Source organism: Homalodisca vitripennis, chromosome X, assembly GCF_021130785.1.
Source record: "Homalodisca vitripennis isolate AUS2020 chromosome X, UT_GWSS_2.1, whole genome shotgun sequence".
Lineage (NCBI taxonomy): Eukaryota > Metazoa > Arthropoda > Insecta > Hemiptera > Cicadellidae > Homalodisca > Homalodisca vitripennis.
The window spans coordinates 50,229,078-50,250,561 of NC_060215.1; the positions used below are offsets into that span (position 1 = coordinate 50,229,078).

Below are 21,484 nucleotides of genomic sequence, written 5' to 3' on the forward strand. Positions count from 1 at the left end.
TGATATTAATATTTTTTTTATTTTAATTTTTTTTTATTTGGTTTAATCATATATAAATTATATTTTAAAAAGAACGTTTATTTTATAAAGTTTGAGCTCTCTCGTTTTACTTTGTAGAGAGTAAAAGAGTGCTAATATGACTCAAGTTTGAACACATGTCTTAGGTTTACAAGTGAATTAATTCATTTATAAATAAACTTAATTTAACTTTGTTTGTAAAACAGTTCACTTCTTTCTCAATAGAGAGTAAAAACTCAACTCCCAAGGCTCTTTTAACAAATAAAGAATGTGCCTATATTGGGAAGTGTAGGTTCAAAATAAATATTGAGTTTCGCTCCAGTTTATATTCCTCTTAATGCAGCGTCTTGAATCTGACACTGTAACAGTCGTGAATCCTGGAATCTGGAGTGATATTTGTCAGAACAGATTCTAAAAACGTGGGCAACGAAAAAGTTCAAAATAAACCTCTTACACCGTTTTTACACCACCTAGATAGACACCTAGACTATTAAAAACAGTGAAATCTAGGTGAATAGTACACTTAGACTACATAAGGTATAAAATTTAGTACGTTGCGATATTTTAGATTGGATCTCCAAGCATGGTGAAGCAACCTAGTTCCATACACATAACGTTTGACTCCAGATTCCAGGTGTCAAGTCCATGGCAGCGTCAGATCCCAGTCGCTTCAATAAGAGGAAGGTGAGCTGGAGACATCCCAAAAAAATGTTCACGTGAAATCATACAGACTATGCTTTTTTAACTATAATAACATGTTTTAGGACATTACTATAAGTAAAACCCCAACAAAAATGCTGTCCATTCTGGGATCCAGTTTATATTTCAGTGATCTATGCGTTGGTAACGACCCCTTTACACGCTCTACATATTTAATATCCTGAGTAGTGAGTAATTAAATATTACAAAGCTAAAGTTCACTAAAGCACCCCACTTTCTATAGAAAGTGGTCATTAAATTAGTGCTTGCATCTTCCATGATAAGCAAATATACAATATATAACGCAATAAGTGTAGAGATTTCTCGTTATCTCAGGAACTCTGTACTTGATTTGTAACCGTTAGCAACAAAATATCAGTGCACTCAATTTTGATAGATACTCTCATAGTATAATTATTTTCATTAAAATAACTTACCATTATTTAAAACTTGTTCATAGCCATAATCAGTTAGGCATTATTAAGCATTTTTGCATTTATTTGTAAAAAAGTACGCAATATCACAGCTAAAACATTATATTATCTCGTGTTATAATGTACAGAAGTTATATAAAAAGTAGCCCACTACCTCCTACGAACCAGAACGAAATTATACGAAAAACCACTACAAGTTAATAGAGCTATCCGGTGCAGGAAAGGGTGGGGTAGGGTCGTCAGCCTTCGTCCTGGTCAATTTATATTAGTCCTACCTCGCTGCTTATTTCAGTATGGTATTTTACTATACACGACTAATGGAAATCTTGTTGTTATTATACTAGACATAATACATAAACAGCCGTAACGATTCCAAAGCACAGTACCATTATTATATGCATTATTTATAGTCAATATTTATCTTTCGTTCTTACGTAAATGAGCGTACCCATGGACTTGTGATATGATATAGCACGAGTAAATAATAGGTAACCATCATTGTCATCTAGGTTGCATTGTTATATGCACCTTTATTACGCAATATATAGTTTATGATATTGTATATTAATTCTATTTGGAATAGTCGTAAACTTGGGTTATTTGGATTGATATGAAAAGGCGTAACAGAAGTATTTTGTATTATCAATCAATTACACTCATACTTTACAATAAATATATCTTTCCTACCATACATACGTAATGTATATGAATTAATGAAATTTCAAGAATTTATACTAACAAATTCCATGAAACAGACTCGTACAGGCCAGTAAACATATATTAATTTTACATCAGTTTAGTTAAAATTAGAAATAACATTTTGTAAATATACCAGTAATCTAGATGAATTTCGAGCTCTATCGCAACTTTAACACTCTCGTTAGATTGGAGAAGGGAATAGGAATGGGTGAATGTTTGTGCATCGTTTTCGGTTTAGGGAGATTTTATAGAAATCTGCATATTGCAAAAGTCCTCATAAAGGAAATTTTAGGGTATATTTTGCACTTTCTTTTACCATCACACATGCAAAAAAATCAGCCAAAATCAGAAAATTTATGTATACGTAATGTCATATAACATAAGATTTAGAACAAAATAAATGCGGTAATGTTTAATAAATCCATACTAATGTAGGTACAGAAGCACTATCTGCACATTAAAGATGGCGGCTACTCGAATTAAATCAAATCCCTCAACTAAAATAACCCAAAAATTCATGTTTTATATAATAAATAATTATAAACAACTCTAATTCTTAAACTTTTTTGTTGCTCAGTTATTATAGAATATAACGCAAAACAAATCAATGTTTTAGAATTTAAAAGTCTTTTACAAAAATGATTGATATAATTTGTTTTTATCTCATTAGATTTTCATATAACGGGACGTACAAGGTTTTAGGTTTTATACAACATGTCGGGAATAATTGTGAGCATGATAACTACCGTATTCCCTAATAGATTCAGGCTGAACTTTGTACCGAGGCAGTATTCTTCTCAAACAATAAAATTTTAAAATGGCGGTCAGTCACATTCGGCCAAATGCCTTATGGGGGTATGCCAAAAGAAAAAGAAAAATTGACACTTTAATAAAATATTGAAGTAATTCCAAGCAAATATTTAATTTTACTTATTTTACAACTCTTAAAACTCAATGTAACTCTTTAGGTTTTAAATTTGTGATCATCTACAGGCATGTAGTATAAAATTCTACCGTTATAAGTGAATACGTTTACAAACTTAATTTTGGTTACTTAATTTTGGTTTACGCGTTTTAAAGAAAGTATATCCTCATAAAAATTTTGTCTTATAAGGTTTCAAGATTACGGAGTTTCTAAAATATGTGAAAGTGCTACGATTATATTTTACCATCCCATCAGTGATTAAAAATCTAAACTAACAATGCATATTCAGTTTCGCATTTGGAGGTAACGGCTATATATATGACAATTATCTTTCATGCGACTTAGCTTGAAGGAATATTTTATTTAATATAATAATAATTAGAGTTCCAGATGATTTCCATGTCGATTAAATAAGGAATATATCCTGAAAAAACTTATAATTACTGAAATTGTTTAGATGTCTAATGAACACATAACTGGTTTTAGCAGGGCTAATCGGTATTATTTTGCTTATACGACGGTTCTTAATAATGATTCATATTTAGAATGTATTAAAACTTGTTTAGAGATCTAATTAAGTTGCTTGGAATGGTGGAGGTTTAAAATATCAGTATTTAGCCTCAATGATGTTAAGGAAAAATGTTTGACCATGACCATGACCTACCTTAGTGATATTAGGTTGAATTATTCTGTTAGTTTCCCTGTTTATATCAAGTTTCTCTGAGTTCTATATTGGTGGCCATATGGACGCATCATGGAAAGATAGAAAATCATATTGATATGTTCAGCGCGGCTTATATTCTGCCAAAATTTCAGATGTTGGCAAGTACTGAAGGGTGCCGGATTCCTATTGTGGAGCAGCCAGTATTAATAGCTTGCAGAGATATTGTTTCTTATGGAATGGTTGCAAGGAAATGGTGTGAGTTCTTGTGAGTGTGCTCTTATTGAAGCCCTTTGGGAAATAACTTGGAGAGACTGAAGAGAGACACGTTAAGGAATAAGACACAATATTCTGCAACGATTGAGTTTTCTTTCTACAACTTTATAATTGATTTTGGTGATACCGTAAACCATTTTCAAAGCTACTGACGGATTATATTGAGTTGTTTTAAACACCCCACAAAAACTGTCTTAAATGAACTTAAAGATATTTTATAATAATTTCTACCAACTACTGTATTATGAATGATTCTGATGGTTTTGAGCTGGAATAATAAATTATTACGTTATAATTGCATATCGCGGGTACCTTTTTTCTAGTTTATAGAGAAAATTTTATTTTATTATAATAAATTATAGCTTTATGGTTTGAATAATACGAACTATTATTTTTTGAGTGTTTAATTTACAAGTATAGGAAACGTTTATTTGCCTAACTTTATTCTACAAAAACTAAAGCAATTAATATATGTTATTCCAATAAATTAGTGACTATGTAACTCAATGAGCTTTTATTAAATCTGTAACCTAATAGTTACTAAATAACACTACGAACAGTTATTTTTTTAGTACAGGTTATAAAGCACATTAAAAACCTTAACATGTTATATTATATTATAAGTATGAATAGTAGTGTATACAGACTGTTTCGCAAAAACATTATCTTTCAATACATTTCATTATTATTTCCGTTCAAACGGGAAACTAACGATAGTTTAAATAGTATACTTTACTAATTCCAAATGACACGTGCTCGTTGCATAAGAGTTGTTATAATTGTTAAGGATAATTTTTTATATATTTACTTATTACTTATTCGTATTATGTTATTCCAATAATTCTCTTAGCCTGTTATGTAAATAATCTACTCACACCACGTATATTACAATTAGTTATTATATGACTACATAAATTTCATAAGAAATTAATTTAGTTCATACTTAAAACATATAAAATATGTGTATAGGCTACCGTGATTATATTCAGGTTACTAGTCAACTGTTACAAACAGTAAATGAAGTGATAAAGTAATCAATCTCCAAAATTTCGAAAACCTAATAAGGATGTCAGAATAAACTGTTTATTAATAGAACTTCCTGCTGGTTTACCCAAACAGGATTTTCACAGATAATTGCCATCTTGATGTTCTGAATGACATACTGTAAATATTATTTACGAGACGTAGTATTCGATATCCTGTTTGGTAATGGTATGCACATAAGATATATTTTATGGGTTTTTTATAATTAAATTTGGGAATCTACGTATATCCTCAAAATCATTTTACAAAATATACCAAATCGTTAAGTTAAACAACTTCGACTTAAGATAGTATTCCGTGTGGCTATAGTGCTAACAGAACTCCAATTAATTATGAAATTATTGAGGTCTAAATAATAATTTGTGCGTACATGTACTCTCAAAACCGTATGTACTGGGAAGAATAAAACAAATAATACAAGAAAGCGCCAATTTGTGAAAACAAATATACATAAAGTGTCAAACTAATTATATTTCTTACATGAGAATGTATTCAGAGTTAAAGAGTACGACAAAGGAATGCTGTGATGGGCAAGTATACGGGCCACCCTCCACCTCTGACCACCCAACCCTCCTCCTCTTTAGAGACTATAATGAGACGCCGCGTGACGTAATCACCTCTCAACGATATGTTTTAATGTATTAACAACTAGCGCAAGAAAAAGGCCATTCTTTCCCCAGCAAATTAGCGATACTACATAATTTATTTACGAAGGACTGTGTATTAAATACAATAATTTAAACTATTAATACACCGAGTACATTTCGTTCCTTTTTACAATTATTATCAAAATAAAGTGATATTTGAATACATAGGCTTTTGTTTCCTAAGTTTTCTTGTAGGAAAACAATATTATATAGTTTAACTTCATTAGGAATTGGTTATTTATATAAATAACTAAAGTCATAGTAAGAGGATTTGAATTCGATATTCTACTTAAATGATGAAAATAAAAACGTTTTGTTTGCAAACAGATTTACAGTTGAAAGTGAATAATCAGATTGTTCAATTGTATTTATAACATAGAACTTGCAGGTTTTTACTATAAAATATTACATAATGTTAGGTATTATTCTTGCATTCCAACGTGTGCAACGTATGCATTTTGTTGTTTATCATAGTTACCTACAACAGTACATCTTAACGCTTTGATGGCTATTACATGTCATAATAGAAAACGTGAACAATTTCAATTGATCTACTTTGGTCTGTTGTCCCAAAAATAGTTCAGTTGTTACATAACATATTTAAGGTAATATTAATTCTGTACATCGTTTGGTTTTAAGCAATCCCAAAAAATATGTTTGCTGTTTGCTTAACAATATGTTTACGATATTGGTATTATATAGCCTATATTTGTACAGTAAAATTTGTTTATTTGAAAACAGCTTTACGGTTTTAAGTGTCCTGAATTAAATTCTGAACATTGTATTGTTCTATTGTAATCCTTTAAAAAATTATAATAATTGGAAAATGTTACAATTTAAAACCAATTTTTGTGTGTAGTATGTAAAATACTACCAACTTCAAAGAAAATTCTGAATATATAAATCGTAGACTACTTCGTTTCTTCCTCGGCATGTTAAACACGCACTCATTGGCGGTCGTTAAAACAAGCGGCATACGTTACAACGTTGTAAACAACACGCCCCAGGGAAGGATGCAGATAAACATGAGATGCTACGGCAGCAAGGTGTAAAGCTGACAGAACAATCACCATAACCCCATAGAGTACTGCCACCTCGGACAGCTAACGTGGATACGTATATTTACGACGTGATCCATCACCGGGACGGCGAGGCCGCGCCATAGCGTGTGGTGTGCTCACGACCGGGTAAATAAAGGGAGTGGCTGATGAACAGAATCTCAAATCACCTGGCATTGTTCGTCACCGTGCACACGTATTAACTGAACACTCTTCGTTTTCTCTCCTTAACTTTATGATATGAACTCAATGGAATTATAATTATCTCCTCTTTTCTGTTGATCAGTTATCTATAGATCTATGTATTTTAATTATGTTGAGTAATCAAATTCATTCATCCAGTAGTGGAGTATCGTATTGCAACAGCTATAATAAACTACGAAATTTCAAAATAGAATAAAAAATAAAATATATATATATATATATATATATATATTTAATTGTGAAGTGATTATTACATATGTATTTTTTGAATATAAAACGATTTAAAATTAAATCCCACATTCCATCTGCATTGATCACTGAATGGATATGCCTCCAAATCTATAACACACGTTACCAAACCACTATAGTGAACTTCGAACGGTATTATGCAGTTTACTGGTCCACATATTATGTGCGATTATCTTATGCAATGTACTAGAAGTTAGCACTATATCTAGCAGGGTTGAGCGAATAACTTTATCTTGATAGTGTACCAATATCACTATCAAATGAGCGTGTCTGATTTATACGGTCTCATTGCAGTCTTTAAATGTAATATTTTGATTTATGGAACAAAAAATAATAAAGCCTTCATTTCAGAATTAAGGAGTTTCAAAGTATATAGATAGAGTATGCTTACTATTTTAAATTAATAGTTTCTGCCAGCAGTGTGTCCATGGTATACAAGCGCTACCTATTATAAATCTAAACAAACTACATGGATACACGAGCAGTAACGGCTGTATCCCAGGGTACGGATATAGCTTGCACGTATGTATAGTGCTGCCCTTACCGGAACTGAACGGCAATAACTCACACTTCCGGTTTGACATAATGGCAGCTCCAGTAACGTGTATATATGGACCAGTGGAATTACATTGACACGTCGTACGTTCTTCAACACTGGAAAACGTTTACACACTGAATGTTTCGACAGCTTTTGGTTTATCGTTTCGTAACACTTTGGAGGAAACGAAGTTCATACTGAAGATCTTCCGAATAAGTTTTTTTAGCAGTGCTTATTTAATAGATCTCCTGATATAATTACGCATATTATTGAAAGACGTGATAAATCTTTAAAAATTATGTATGATAATAATATATAAATTACAATTAAGAGGCAATACATTCTACCCACACTAAGGAAGGTGGGAGGAAGCTTATAACTTGTAAAATTTCCCTCTCTGCCATCATTAAATTGAGTGTAAATTATTAATCAGCTAAAACTATTTTTAAAATAAAAACTACAGTAGTTTTGGCCATAATAATTTTTTTTTCTAAAACTAAATTTAATTTCCGCGGATCAGAAAGAGTTATAGTAAGTTTATAAAGCAGTTTACCATGTATATTAGGGATTTGTATCTATTGCTTATAACATCTTAATTAATAAAACAAATATAATAAGGGAAAATGTGCTGAACTTGATTAACTCCCCTAGGCTCCGGAAATATCAACTATATTATAACGATTATAAATTTTCTTGGTCAAATAAATCTAAATAATTAAAATACAGATTTTTTGTGAAAGGACAAAGGGTTTCTTTAAGTTTTAATGTTAAGATTTTCTACTTTCGACTTCAATGGCAACTATTTTTGGTGCAATTTTATATTCATAGCTATATTTATATAAATAAACAAACCTATACGTAATCTATATAAGAAAAAGACATCTAGTTGTTTTTACTTTATTTGAGAACCCACGAAGTGCCATAATATAATTCGCTGTAAGAATTGAGCATGTTCCAAGGTTACTGTTATTATCACGTCTTAACTTTTATTGTAGCAATTATTTTAAATATACAGCAAATAATAATATGGGTGTGTAACAAGATACAGTGCTACACAGTGCTTTCATAAATCAGCAATGTTTAGAACATAACACACCAGAGAAGTTTGGTACGCAGAGAGAGGCTAACATATATTACTTCGCTGTACCATAACCGATGGGAAAAAACAAGTAAAAATTACAAAAATAATTAGTACCTAATGTTACAGCACTATGGTTTCGTTCCATCAAAGGATATGCCCAATAAAGTGAGCCAGACTAAACTAGTTAAACTACCAGTGGATGTACCTACAGGAAGGCATACCAGGGTTTCTTTTCCGTTTCGGCATAAGCTGATTCAATTGATTGCTCTCAATTCACATTGATTTTTTATTTGTATTTATTAAGTTTTGTTAGCACAGTTCTTATCCGATTTCCATGTATAAAAACCGAAGCTCACTTCATGCAGTGTTGTCATCAACATAGTAGTGGTCTAATTAGATTGAATTATGTAGTTAACCTAAAGAATTTTTTGAGCTAGTTGGGTTGTGGCACAAGAGCAGTATTTATACACTGGTTAAGGACGTTGGAAAATCGATATTACTGGGATAGAGGTGAAGAATTAGTGTGGTAAGAGGATTTGATACACCCAGAAAGGTTCATCTCTGGCTAGTTTGTACCTTCCAGATAAAATTTCACTGGAGAAAACAAAAATCTGATGAGTCACTAACACCCGTGATCCATGGTTGTCCAGAACCTACATATAACGGAACGCAAATGTCAATATATTGTGTTTAAAGAGTTTATGAGTAGGGCTAGTTTAGTATGGAGGATGATTGTCAAAGGTTGTTATGAGCCTAAACATGATGGATTAGGCTACTGTCCCTTACCCACTTTGACTGAAAGAGGCTGGAACAGAGCTAGCTAGCTTCTGTTCCTTCTAAGGTCCATGGATGAAAGAAATGACCACATAATCCTTCTCATAGTGGATGTAACATGGGATCTCGAAAGGAGGCATCTTCTAACCCAAACCTTACCAATATATTCACTGCCATGTGTTCCTGCCACACCAGAAGCAAGGACACAAGCCCTTGTAAATTCAATGAGAGATTCTCTCAGCTCCTTGTTTGTCAACAGCAACAAGAACAAAGAGTTGCTGGATGGAGTGTTTTGTATGCTGCAAATGTTTTAAATTTAGAGATAATAAGACAAAGTGGTCGACTTTGTCTCAGAAGTACAATATGGAAGTTATTAACATAATTTTTTGTCGCGCACATTAATTTGGCGCGGAAGTTTGGTCGTCCCTTAACGCAGAGCTCATATTAAGTTTAAATCTCACGTTTAGCCTACTTACAAAAACTCCACGTGATTTCCTTGAGGCAAATTTATGACTTTTCTAGTTGAAATAATGTCACTAAAAGAGCTGCCTGAGTTTGTGAGAGTTGAGTAAAAAATAGTACCAATATTGTGAGTACACGTTACAATTGTGCCAAAAACTTGTCTCACCCTTATATTTGTGTTCATTAAACATTTCCTTTCTGTTTCGATGGATGAATTTCATTTTAGACGGAAATTATAAATTAATAGTATCCATACTTGTTCGTAAAAACTGTTATACTTCCTAATAGTATTTTTGGTTGAAATGATGTCTCTCCTTTTCTTACAATTTTATGCCAAAGAGTCAGACGTGGGATGATCTCCAACTCATAATAAATCGTTTTATTTTTATTGCTAGAATTATAAGAAATTCGTTTCAAATTATATTCCACAATTCGTTCTTTGAATATTATATTATGAAGGGATATTTTTAGTAAATTTGAGTGTTCTTGAGGTTCTTTCTGATATATGAGACTTCTTTCCTAAAAAACCCAACATTTGATCAGTGGCAAGTGGTGGGATGAAATAGGTGAATCAGTATGTCAAATAAATAAATAATATTATAAATATAAAAAAATATATTAGGAGTATTTCACCTACAAAAACACATAGAGAACGGTACAAATGATACACTTCAAACAATACAGGCTGCATCTAGTGAAGCCCAGATGTCAGCGTCGGTTGGGAGTTGCGCGCGCACAGTTATCTAGACGCTGGTTGAGAGAGGCCTGCCGGGATAAACCACGTGAAAAAATGTACAGGATTATGCTAACTTACGTTGAACGCTGAGCACAGCAGAGAGTAACGGACTCTAACCCGGCCTTTAAGCACAGAATATTTCCGCTTTAGCTCTAGTGATTAGTATGTATGTATGGAAAATACGTATTAAGATAACTCTACGTCTTTTGACCTTCCGAGACTTCAGATAATATCCATGTCAATTTTTCATTTTTGGAAATAACATATTTGTGAAGATGTATTTTTCTCTATGTGTTAATAAAGTGCATGTTACATATAAAATGCTTTATTACTTGTTAAAATACTTTAGCCATTTCGGTACTGATCTTTTATTATTCACCCATACAAAGTAACAATACAAAACCGACGAAACATTTTAATGGCACAGGGTTTTACAGTATTTATAGCTTAAACACTTAAAATATCATTCATAGAAGTACCTATTTCCCAAATTAGATACTTCATACGAAATTTAAAGTCGAAGGAAAGTGCGAAAGTTGGTTTACATTATGATTACTAAAAAACGTAATTTTTAAGAAATCCTCCGTGCGCAAACCCTCGTACCCACTGTTTAATTGGAGATAATCCTTACTATTCAGACTCCCCAAAAATATATTTCCTGTTAATTTTTAATTCCCCCGCAAGTTACAGAATTGTAGTAGTAACCCCTACTGGAAGAACGATCAGGCTTATTTCGTGGACTTCCTACCATAGCACTGTTTCAATTTCTGCTTGTTTTACGCGGGTTCCGCAATATTTATATTAACAAACAAGCTAGCTACCAAGGAAACTGGCTATCCTACAACTTTAACTATTGCAGAAGATTAAATCGTTTAATATTATTTGTAAGATTTATGCTCAAAGCTGTGTAAAAGTGTTTTACCTCTTAAAATCAATAGCCTAGTAAATATACGTTGATAATTACTAATATTCAGTAATTAGGACATTCAGATATAACACAACTAATTATCTGTCAGTTGTCCTCTAAGGGGTATAAAACAGCTTTCATTTAAATGATGAATACATACTAGGTATATAACCATTCTAACTTAAATTTACTAAATCAAATAGTATGAAAAAATAGTGAAATAGTAATAGAAAAGAATTTTCGAAATTAATATATAGACCACATGAACTTATAAGTTCGTTCGATTTAAATCTTCATACATGAATTGAAAATTAAGGAACGAAAAACGAAGCGTGTTTTTTCAATTTAATTAAAATATATATATATATATATATATATATATATATATATATACATTGCAATGATAGCGAAAAGGTATACAAGGTATTTATAAACTAAGTTACTGGTGACATAAGTATCAATAACTAATAAAACCCTGTTAACATGAGTGAATTAGTTTAAATAGAACGCATATGAATCGTGAAATAAAATTATTTAAAAAACCTTTATTGACACGGAAAATTAGAAGAAATTTCAAAAATATTTATATAACCATACTAACCTCACAAATAGATTACGTCACGTCAAAATAAATACACTTCTCAAACGTGACGAGTGTATAAGAAGTGTATAAGATACACTCTCGAAACCGTAAATCTTATTAACAAAATACTCAACCTAAATTTACCATTTTGGTGAAAAATGTATACTTTGGCTCGGAAATAAATTCACCAGTTCAGCAAGACAAAGCACATTAAATCTCAAGCAATAACCTCTGGAGACGAACAATGGTTTCGAAGGCAACAAATTTATTGTTATAAGCAATAAAATATTTCGATTTCCATCTGCAATTCACACTGGAACCAATCGTTCTGTTAGTTTTACGCTGCAGCCGTTTCCTTCCGCCTTTATGGACTAACACACAGTGAACCAGTGTGAAAGTTACGCTCTAATTATTGCAGTGGTAGTATATTAGTTATGTTGTGGTTTACTGTTTCTATTCCAATTCGGCCCTCGTTTTCGATGTAAATTGATGCGTTTAAATACATTTATAAATTCCGTAAAAGAGTGATGAAAATGTTTTCTAAACGCCCTTATTACAGATTGTTTTCTGCTTTATGTAACAATCTCATTCTCTTTCAAAGAAAAACAGAATATTTGGTACGCTGTCCTAGATATTTAAGATGGAGATAATATAACATTATTTAAATTTTTAATTCAAACACCAAATTGCTCTTAGGACTTATTAATTTTAAAATATACTATTGACCTCATTCACAAACATTCAAATTGTATGTAATCTCACCACTTAAAAACATTCACCTAAATAATGCTCGAAAATAATTAATTATATTTTGCAATCAGGCCCACTTCAAATACCGCTCAACCATTTCCCTACAATAATAATTGTTATTTAATGTGAGATTTTATTGAAGTGCCTCTAAATAAAGTGTGCTAAGCAAATGTTATACTCTTAAGATCACAAAAAAGGATTGTAAATATTCAATAAAAGTATAAAAAACTGTATTAGAAAATTTCATCGTAGTATTTGAGATCAGACCAGGAACTAAGTTATAATAGGATTATTTTTCAATTTTTTCTAAACGTTTTTCATAATTTTATGCTATTTCTTTATGAAAAAAGTGAGAACAGATAGGGTACTAGTAAAAGTATTTATAATTCAAAACATCTTTCACTGAAAAATTCACATTTATAGTCAGGAACAGTTAGAAATCATAAAAACTAATATTTTTATTGATATAAAAGAACATTATAAAATTTTAAGTATTAATGAATATTGTAACAAAATTTCTTCATATTTCAATCTTACAAGTCATACTTATGAGTTTCCATTAAACTATTATCCTAAATTGATCATATTTTTCGCTTATAGAGAATAGTGTTCATAGTTACAAATAGTAATCGGTGTAATGTCTTTACATAAGTGTAAAACTTCAAGCTGGTTTAATATGAAACCTGTCTCTTGACGCTTATTTGTTTCAGTCTCTCATTTTCATTCCTCAGAAGTGACAGGCAGTTAATCTTAGAAAATAATATTTGAAATTTTAGATGAATTTAAAATTAGATCAACCCACAAAAATCAGAACTAACCTCTTATACTAAGTGTGAATATTAAGTATTATAAAACTCGTGTAACAATATAAACTACAACGCTGTTTCATTACGTATGGCAATATACTTTCAATGAAAAAAGTAGTTATAGTGAAGTTGATTTAGTCTCTTTTAGTGACTAACGTGAAGCCATTTTTCCGTATTGTGTATCTTGCCAAGCTTACGACCAAAATATTAAGTAAACTGTCCACAAAGAGACGATTGCGAGACTTGAAGATACCTTTCATGCGGCAAAATCTGTATAAATATTTTAAGTGTTAAATTGCTATAAATTAAATCGTCTACAGATAAAATATTCAACTGGGATTTCAATACTACTACTTGTGGATGATGAGTGGGTGATTAGCTCCAGTCCAGACCCATGACCAGTTTAGCTTAGTCAGATATCAGACTCTGTACTAAGAGGAAGGTGAACCGGAGCTGAACTCATTCACATTAATCCATCCCTTCCGAACATAGCTATTTTATGTGTAGTTAATTTTTTTCGTGGAAGTTTGGATCGTTTTGTATAATAAGATCACCATAAATAAATGTGCACATTAAATGATGTACATTGGAGACTTCAATCAGTGTCCATGTCCAAGTAGACTCAACAATCTTTCATTGCGGTAGCGACATGCTGCTTATGCTTACTGGGCTCAAAGAAGACGCGATTACGATAATTACATCCTAATGCTATTGATAACTCAGTTTCCATAATGCTGCTAGACTCTAGCGGAATCATGAATATAAAGTAGTTCAACTAGTATCCAAATATTTTATAACTTTTATTTGTAAATCGAGAAGTAGCTGACACCCTGTGGTTAGTAGTTACTGGCAAGCTACCTTTCATCAGGTTACTAAAAGAGATGTAACAGAGGCTTATATCGCAATTAATGACCCTAAGTCGGTGTATTTTTGCAATGAATGTTGGGCATAATTTGGTACAGTTGCACTATTACGTGATGTGCTCTACAAGCCCGCAAGAACGATGCAACCTAATTTAGGACAGGGATTTGACACAATAATCATGGGTTTTTGCATTTAAAAGGAGAAACTAGTTGTTTTATACTTCTATTTATTACGCATAGTAAATTTAAAAATAGTTAAAAACAGTAGGAATTTACGTGGTCTGAATTTGAAATATCTAATACCACGTATACAACCAGGAATCTGAGTCCAAGCTTAATAATGGTCTTGAGCTTTCCTATAATAATCACATCTGATAAAAAAGTGCATAAATGAACAAAATTAATCCAAGTTTCTTAACAACTTTTAATCACTACTGCGTAAATTGTTTCTTCAAATGTGTATGTACTTACAAAAATATTACATTCTTTCGTATATTTATGTACCTAATGCTGATAAAATAATATGACCTATTTTGAGAGGTTATATGGAAAAACATTTAACTGTAGAGTAAATCAACTTTAAATATCGAATTTAGCTTCCACAGAATAGTATTTCATTAATTGTCATTGTACTAATAAAAAGCACACTTACCCGAACATACACAAGTAATTAACTGTATTTTATTCTCAGTTTGGATGATTTTCTCAGTAATATTCCTGATTTCATACTATTTAGGTATCAAATTCTTAATTTATCTAAAACGTCAAATCTTATATTCTATGCCTGTCATCTTTGAGGGATGAAAAAGTAAGAAGCATAATGAGACAGGATTTAAGAAGTAGTAATTATATATAAGCGTGAGGTTTTACACTTATTTTAAGAGATTATAGGACATAGTTTACTATGTGTAAATAATATTTTTACAATATTTTACACTGCTTCTACCGTAATTACGTAACTTTACGATATCTTTATAGACTTTTATATATTTTTATATTGGTTAAGAGCAGAGCCTAAAACTAAATACATCAAATCTGTTTTCATTTACCGTATGTTTAAATGTGAGTGTTTTGTTTTATTTAACATTCATAGTTCGAAAAACAACATTATAATTTCAGCCAAATTTTATTAAGCTTATGCATAATCAATCAATAAAAATGTTTGGTCGAATTTTCATTTCAAATTTTAACAATTAACCTAAATTATATTCAAAAGTGCTAATTACACAAAAATACTAACACTTTTTAATATATAGGCAAATCAAATAACATATTAAATGTTGAAATCGAATAAAAAATATGTGATATATTGCAAGTTTAGTAAGTTCTATTGTTTGTAAAACTAGCACTTATTTTAGAAATTTAGGGAAAATATGTGCAATTGTGAGCATTATAAAAAAATATGAAATAATTATTCCACCACATATTTTTATTTATAGATTTTGTTTGCACACATTGTTTATTAGAGTTTGGTTAAAATTAGTTGATTAGTTTGTTTACTATGAATATTTAAATAATAAAGTCCTACATACAGAAAGGCTTTAAATGAAAAAAAGATTTGATAACTTTAGTTTTAGATTTCTCTTGGTCATTAGAATAACATTTAAAATCTTATAAACGTATGATAAAATAACTAAATAGTCAGTTAGCTATTTCATAAAATAATATCTTTAAATAACAATGATAAACAGTGTTATCAAAAACTTCATAACATTCAATTTGATACTTCAGTATTTGTTTTCAAAAGAGGGCTGCGTAAAGAGCAATGAAAAGAAACGAATGGATCCAATGAAATACTAGACAGTACATGCTGGTAGAGCAACGTATAAATTAAGTTAAAAACAGAGTAGGGCAAAGGAATCGTGTTTGTATAAGCAGACTACTCGATTATTCCCCTATTGCGTTTTTGTCGTAATACAGTATAAAGTGTGTATATAGGTTTAATATTTTTTGATTGATAAAATAAACTAACTAATGTACGTATTACATGCGAATGTGATTATATATTACAGCTAAGGCAAATCTATAATTTATTTTAGGGCGGTCATAGATTATCGTTTCGTTCTTTTGGTTTTTCAAAAATACCGAGTCTTCATTATTCTCAACAAATTAAAAGTTGTAATTTGTATTTTAGTGGGGTGAGATGGATTACTTTTGTTTGCATGTATTTTAATATGTAAAATCCACAATTCCTCGTATGTTGACGATTTTCTACTATTTTATTTTCTATTTATTTCGTTGAAGGTTCTTACGAATGATTTGTGAATTATTGAAGTACACAAAAACAGAATAAGCTGTAATGGGGTCTATAGTAGTACATATATAAAAATCAATTATGTATTTTTATACTTGCCTGAATATGACATCTTTGATCCATAAAGGCTTGATATAAAATATGCATCTAAATTGGGATATGTGTGCTTTATATTACTAAAATAAAAAATGATAAAATGTTGCTGTGTAGAATTTTAACTCGATATTTCAGGTTGATTTATTATTGGAGTAAATATTCTTTCCCGTGTAATCTAGCAAAATACGTCGTAATATTTTATCAGAATATCCATAACTACAAACAGGACCACGCTGGCCGAGGCTCCAAAATTCTGAATAAGCTGTGGTGGGATTCATAATAGTTATTGTTTAGTTCAAATGTATGTACTTGTATAATATTTTATTTTTTATTTGTAAAACATGTAAAATTATATTTACTTTAATTTAAACAATTAAGTCTTATTACTTTCAAATACATGTAGAGGTCTAGATGTGTTACTTTAACAAGAAATCTTTGACTTCGGACGGCTACGTAAAAATATTTGCTTATATTGAAAAATACAGGATTATTGTTAGTTATATTTCATTTCAAATGTTTCCAGTTGCTCCAATAATCCTACATTATAAGATCTATTGAAACAGTTAAAGAACAGATAAGTAAAGATTATCTAATATTGAAAATACAGTTTTTATAAGATTAGTGCCACTTACCTTCCGGATCGTAGAGCGTATCCGGCGCTCCGGTCTGTATGTAAGCCTCAATGGTGGTGGCGATGCAAGACGATTTCAGCAAACAAAACACTACACTTGAGCACTGACACTCACTAATAACTACTATAGCACCGAAAACTTCACAAAGTATAAAAGTTTGAAGACACACAGAGGTATAGGCCTATCGGAAAGACTAGCTATTTAAGAACGTTCCTGCAAAAAAATAGAAAGAATTAGTAATCCCGGTGCACGCTCAGTAATGTGCAGTATACTATATGGTTTAGATTTGGAATAAAACATTAAAAACGATGGAGAATTATCGGTTGGATGAATTTTAGATAAAGTAAATCGAAAGTATTACATTTTTAAGCGTTTCAAATACAATGAGTTAAAACCTAATATACAGTACAAATGTAAAGCAAATACAAATGTGCTTTGTACTTGCGATAGTGTTTGTGGCAGTGTGTTGATATAAATACTTTTATTTTGTAGTGTTTTTTTTTAATTACCTGGTAAGTATTCATTGTACCTTACTACTTGTAAAGTTTAGCTTACTCGACGCTATAAAACCGTGGAATGAGCTAAACTTGGACCAACAAATAAAACTAATTACCAATAAGCAGTAATGTATATAACAACCTATATTATACAAATAAATGTCACTGAAAATATGTTTTTCATAAAAGCTCGTGGTATAATGTGTTGATGTAAGAAGCTGGAATATCCAATAAGCGTTAGGCACCACTTGCAATGAAGAGGCAAGAACTTTCACGTACATCAAACACAATTTGTAAGGTTAAAATTTATTCACAGTTCCATCGCGGGCCAGTCGTTTTGTTATGCTAATGTCAATTTTATATGTCTTGCCGTTACGGTTTATAAGTTATTTTAATTGCAATAATTTATCATATTTATAATATATAATAATTTATCAACTTTAATAAATGTTTCTTTATGCGAATTATGTTAAAAGTTCAAGTGTGTGTCTTCTTATGTATGTTTGCATTGATTTATCTATAATATATGCGGAGGTTAGAAAACAGCTAAAACCCACCTAATAAATAGTTATCGAATAAACTCCTAAATTTAAACTCTAGGCATCTATTTCAAACATTAATATGTACGTGCTTATCCTTTTGAGGATTATTAACTAGAATTTAAGGACAATTAAAAAATGTTTTACATTAGACAAGTCGAGCGTAAAATTTGAAATACATTTTTACAACAAAGTGATTTATAAAACATAACATTAGGATAAATTAGTAAACAGGCGACAATATTCAATGTTTTCAATTAAAATGTTAATAGACTATAATCTTAAGTTAAATCTTACTACTAAAACTTATGTATTGTTAATAAAATTTAATTTTACTCACAAAGAATAGAAATAAATATAAACTTTTGCACACCTTGTAATTAAAGGCTTATCATCCCGATTTGACTTCAAATTATTCAGTTATATTAATAAAACGTATATAATACTATGGATTAATAAAGTATCTCAAGCAATTTCATTACCCTTACTTTGAGAGTTTTCCAAAATGCACTTCTTATTTGTAATTTTTCATGTCTATTAAAGGCTTATATAGTGCCATCCTTAGCTTGATCTGTAATCAAAAATCATTACAGCTTCTAACATTTTTCATATCAGTTCAAGAATATTAAAAACTCTATGATACTTATTAGTTAATGTAGTTATTCTTCGTGTTTGGTAGTTTGGTTTAGGTTTTGCCACTAATGAAGAAACAAACAGTACGAATGCGTACACGCTGTAATGCAGTTATAATGCTTGTTTGATGTTTGAACAAAATTACTTTGACTCATTTGACAAAGGGTTTATTTATACAAATTTTACTGTAAATTGCTTTTTTTTAACAAGACCTGGTTGTCCAGCAAAAGTAAAACGCATTTAATTTTTGCTAACAAAATTGCGATTGAAAAAGAACGTAATGTACTGTACTTTATAATAAGTTGAGTACATAGTGAGCGGAAAGAAGGTTTTAATAGAGAGGAAAGCAGTCGCTGTTGGCAATGCACGGTTTAATACTGGCAACTTTCTTGGGAACGACAGTAAATCTATTTAGGGAGGGAGTCTGCTTTACTAAGCAGCCCAACCCCACTCCCCTAGCACCCTCCCTCTCCTCCATTTCTGTACCACAACGTCACGTAACAGCTTACACTACTAAATACTAGTCTCACTTTAATCAATGTCAACAGTAAGAACTCATTGTATGTCTATATATGTTAATAGCAGTTAAAGTCTAAATTTTTGTACAGGTCATGGAAAAAGCATATAACAAATGCTAGTATTGTTTTTAACTTTTAAAATAAGATCAATATGGCTTAATTGCAATATGGCTAATATAACCTAATAAATACATATGGATTTCGATATTTAATTTTATTCGGGTCTTCTATGTCACAACTAAATATGGCTAAACAATAAAAAATTATAATATAATTATAAATTATAAATATAAATATATTAATATATAATATAAATAAATATATATAAATATAATATATATAATATAAAATTATAATTATAAATAAGGTCGTGCTGTGACTTATACTGAAATATGACTTCTATGTAGTAGCATTATATAATAATGTTTATTACAAGTTGTTACAATTCTGTACACGTGCAGCAACAAAACAATGTACTTAAAAGTAAAATCAATTCTGATTTCTCATTTACTAATTAGCTGGCAATACAAATTTAATTAATTATTTATACATATTTTAATAATAATAATAACTTGTATTAAATATTGATATGGAAGTATAGATTGGAATTAGTAATTGATAATATTTAATTAAAAACCTTGAAAAACTTTATAAATATTTGATTAAATGTTTTTAATTTTCAATATTTTACAAAATGTTTACCTGTTTCCGTTATACGAGCTATCAAATGTTTCCGTACCCCATTTTCCATCTTAACATCCCTATCATATTCATTTATATAGACAAAACACAGTGTCTGCAACATTAAAAATACTCCTATTAATGAGATACGTACAGGTTTAAAAACAACGTGCATTTTTAATGTAATATGTAATAGCTTATTTTATAGCTCACACAAGAGTATGATAGAAAAACGTATGATAGACGAAATAAACTAGTGATAAAAACGTATACCTTTTTTGTTATTTTTTAATATTCCATTTTCTGATATTTTTTACTATAAAATAGATCTTTCAATCAATAGCTTAACACTAAATATTTTTTTTTTATCTACGAATATGTAGGAGTCTACATTGACTTGAATTTAAATTGGCACACACAGAAAAATCTAATCAAACAATAATATTTGACTAAATATGCCTTCGTAACATGGTCGTGGTGCCCCTTAGCTCGGTTATTTTCATTTGGAGGAATCAACGTTGAGATATGATAACTTACCAGGGATTTCACTGCTTGCAAAATTGTTCAGAGAATTTTATGGTCCAGAAGAGGGCTCTAAGGGTTGTTTTGGGTATCGGGCAGCAAGACTGCTGTAGAAAGCTGTTCTACACCAGTGGATTTTCACACTTAAAGTCCACTTTTTCTCGTAATACTGTAATTACTTTTAGTTATTATAATTCCTCTTTTATTTACTGCATTAGACCACTCTGGAAAACCAGGCATATAAACGTTATTTAAAACTTGTAATTGTTTTCAGCACAGTTAAAATCAATCAGCAATCTTCATAGTTATAAAAATAAAGTTAAAACCTATTTGCATGGAATATTGCTGCAACAGGCCTTTTTGTACATATTTTTCAGGTAATACGTAGTCGACATGCTCAGAAATATTGTATGTTCTGTTGTGTAAATATATGACCTAAGACTTATCTCGCTAGTATAGCGTCAGAGTTGAGTGTAACCAGTTTTATAGATAACACTGGAATGCCAGTTTTATACTGATATTACAAGCCCACCCACCATCCCGCTCCACGGTTTTATAGTCGCATTAAGAAGTCTGAGGATATAGTGGTATCCATTGTTTATCAGCATTACAAATCTCTGCTTTAACGCAATTTAGATAAGAGCCATTCCGGTCAAATATTATTTGTTATTTAAATATTTATACATATTTAAATTCTA

The 21,484-nt window shown here is 30.6% G+C and overlaps 1 long non-coding RNA gene across 1 annotated transcript in view; it reads right to left on the reverse strand.

Moving 5' to 3' along the window:
* Positions 1 to 21,484, reverse strand: part of LOC124368987 — a 294,041-nt gene that overhangs the window by 182,052 nt on the left and 90,505 nt on the right. The window contains exon 2 of the long non-coding RNA XR_006923030.1: positions 17,397 to 17,609. This is a non-coding gene — a long non-coding RNA (uncharacterized LOC124368987). The remainder of the gene's footprint in view (positions 1 to 17,396; positions 17,610 to 21,484) is intronic.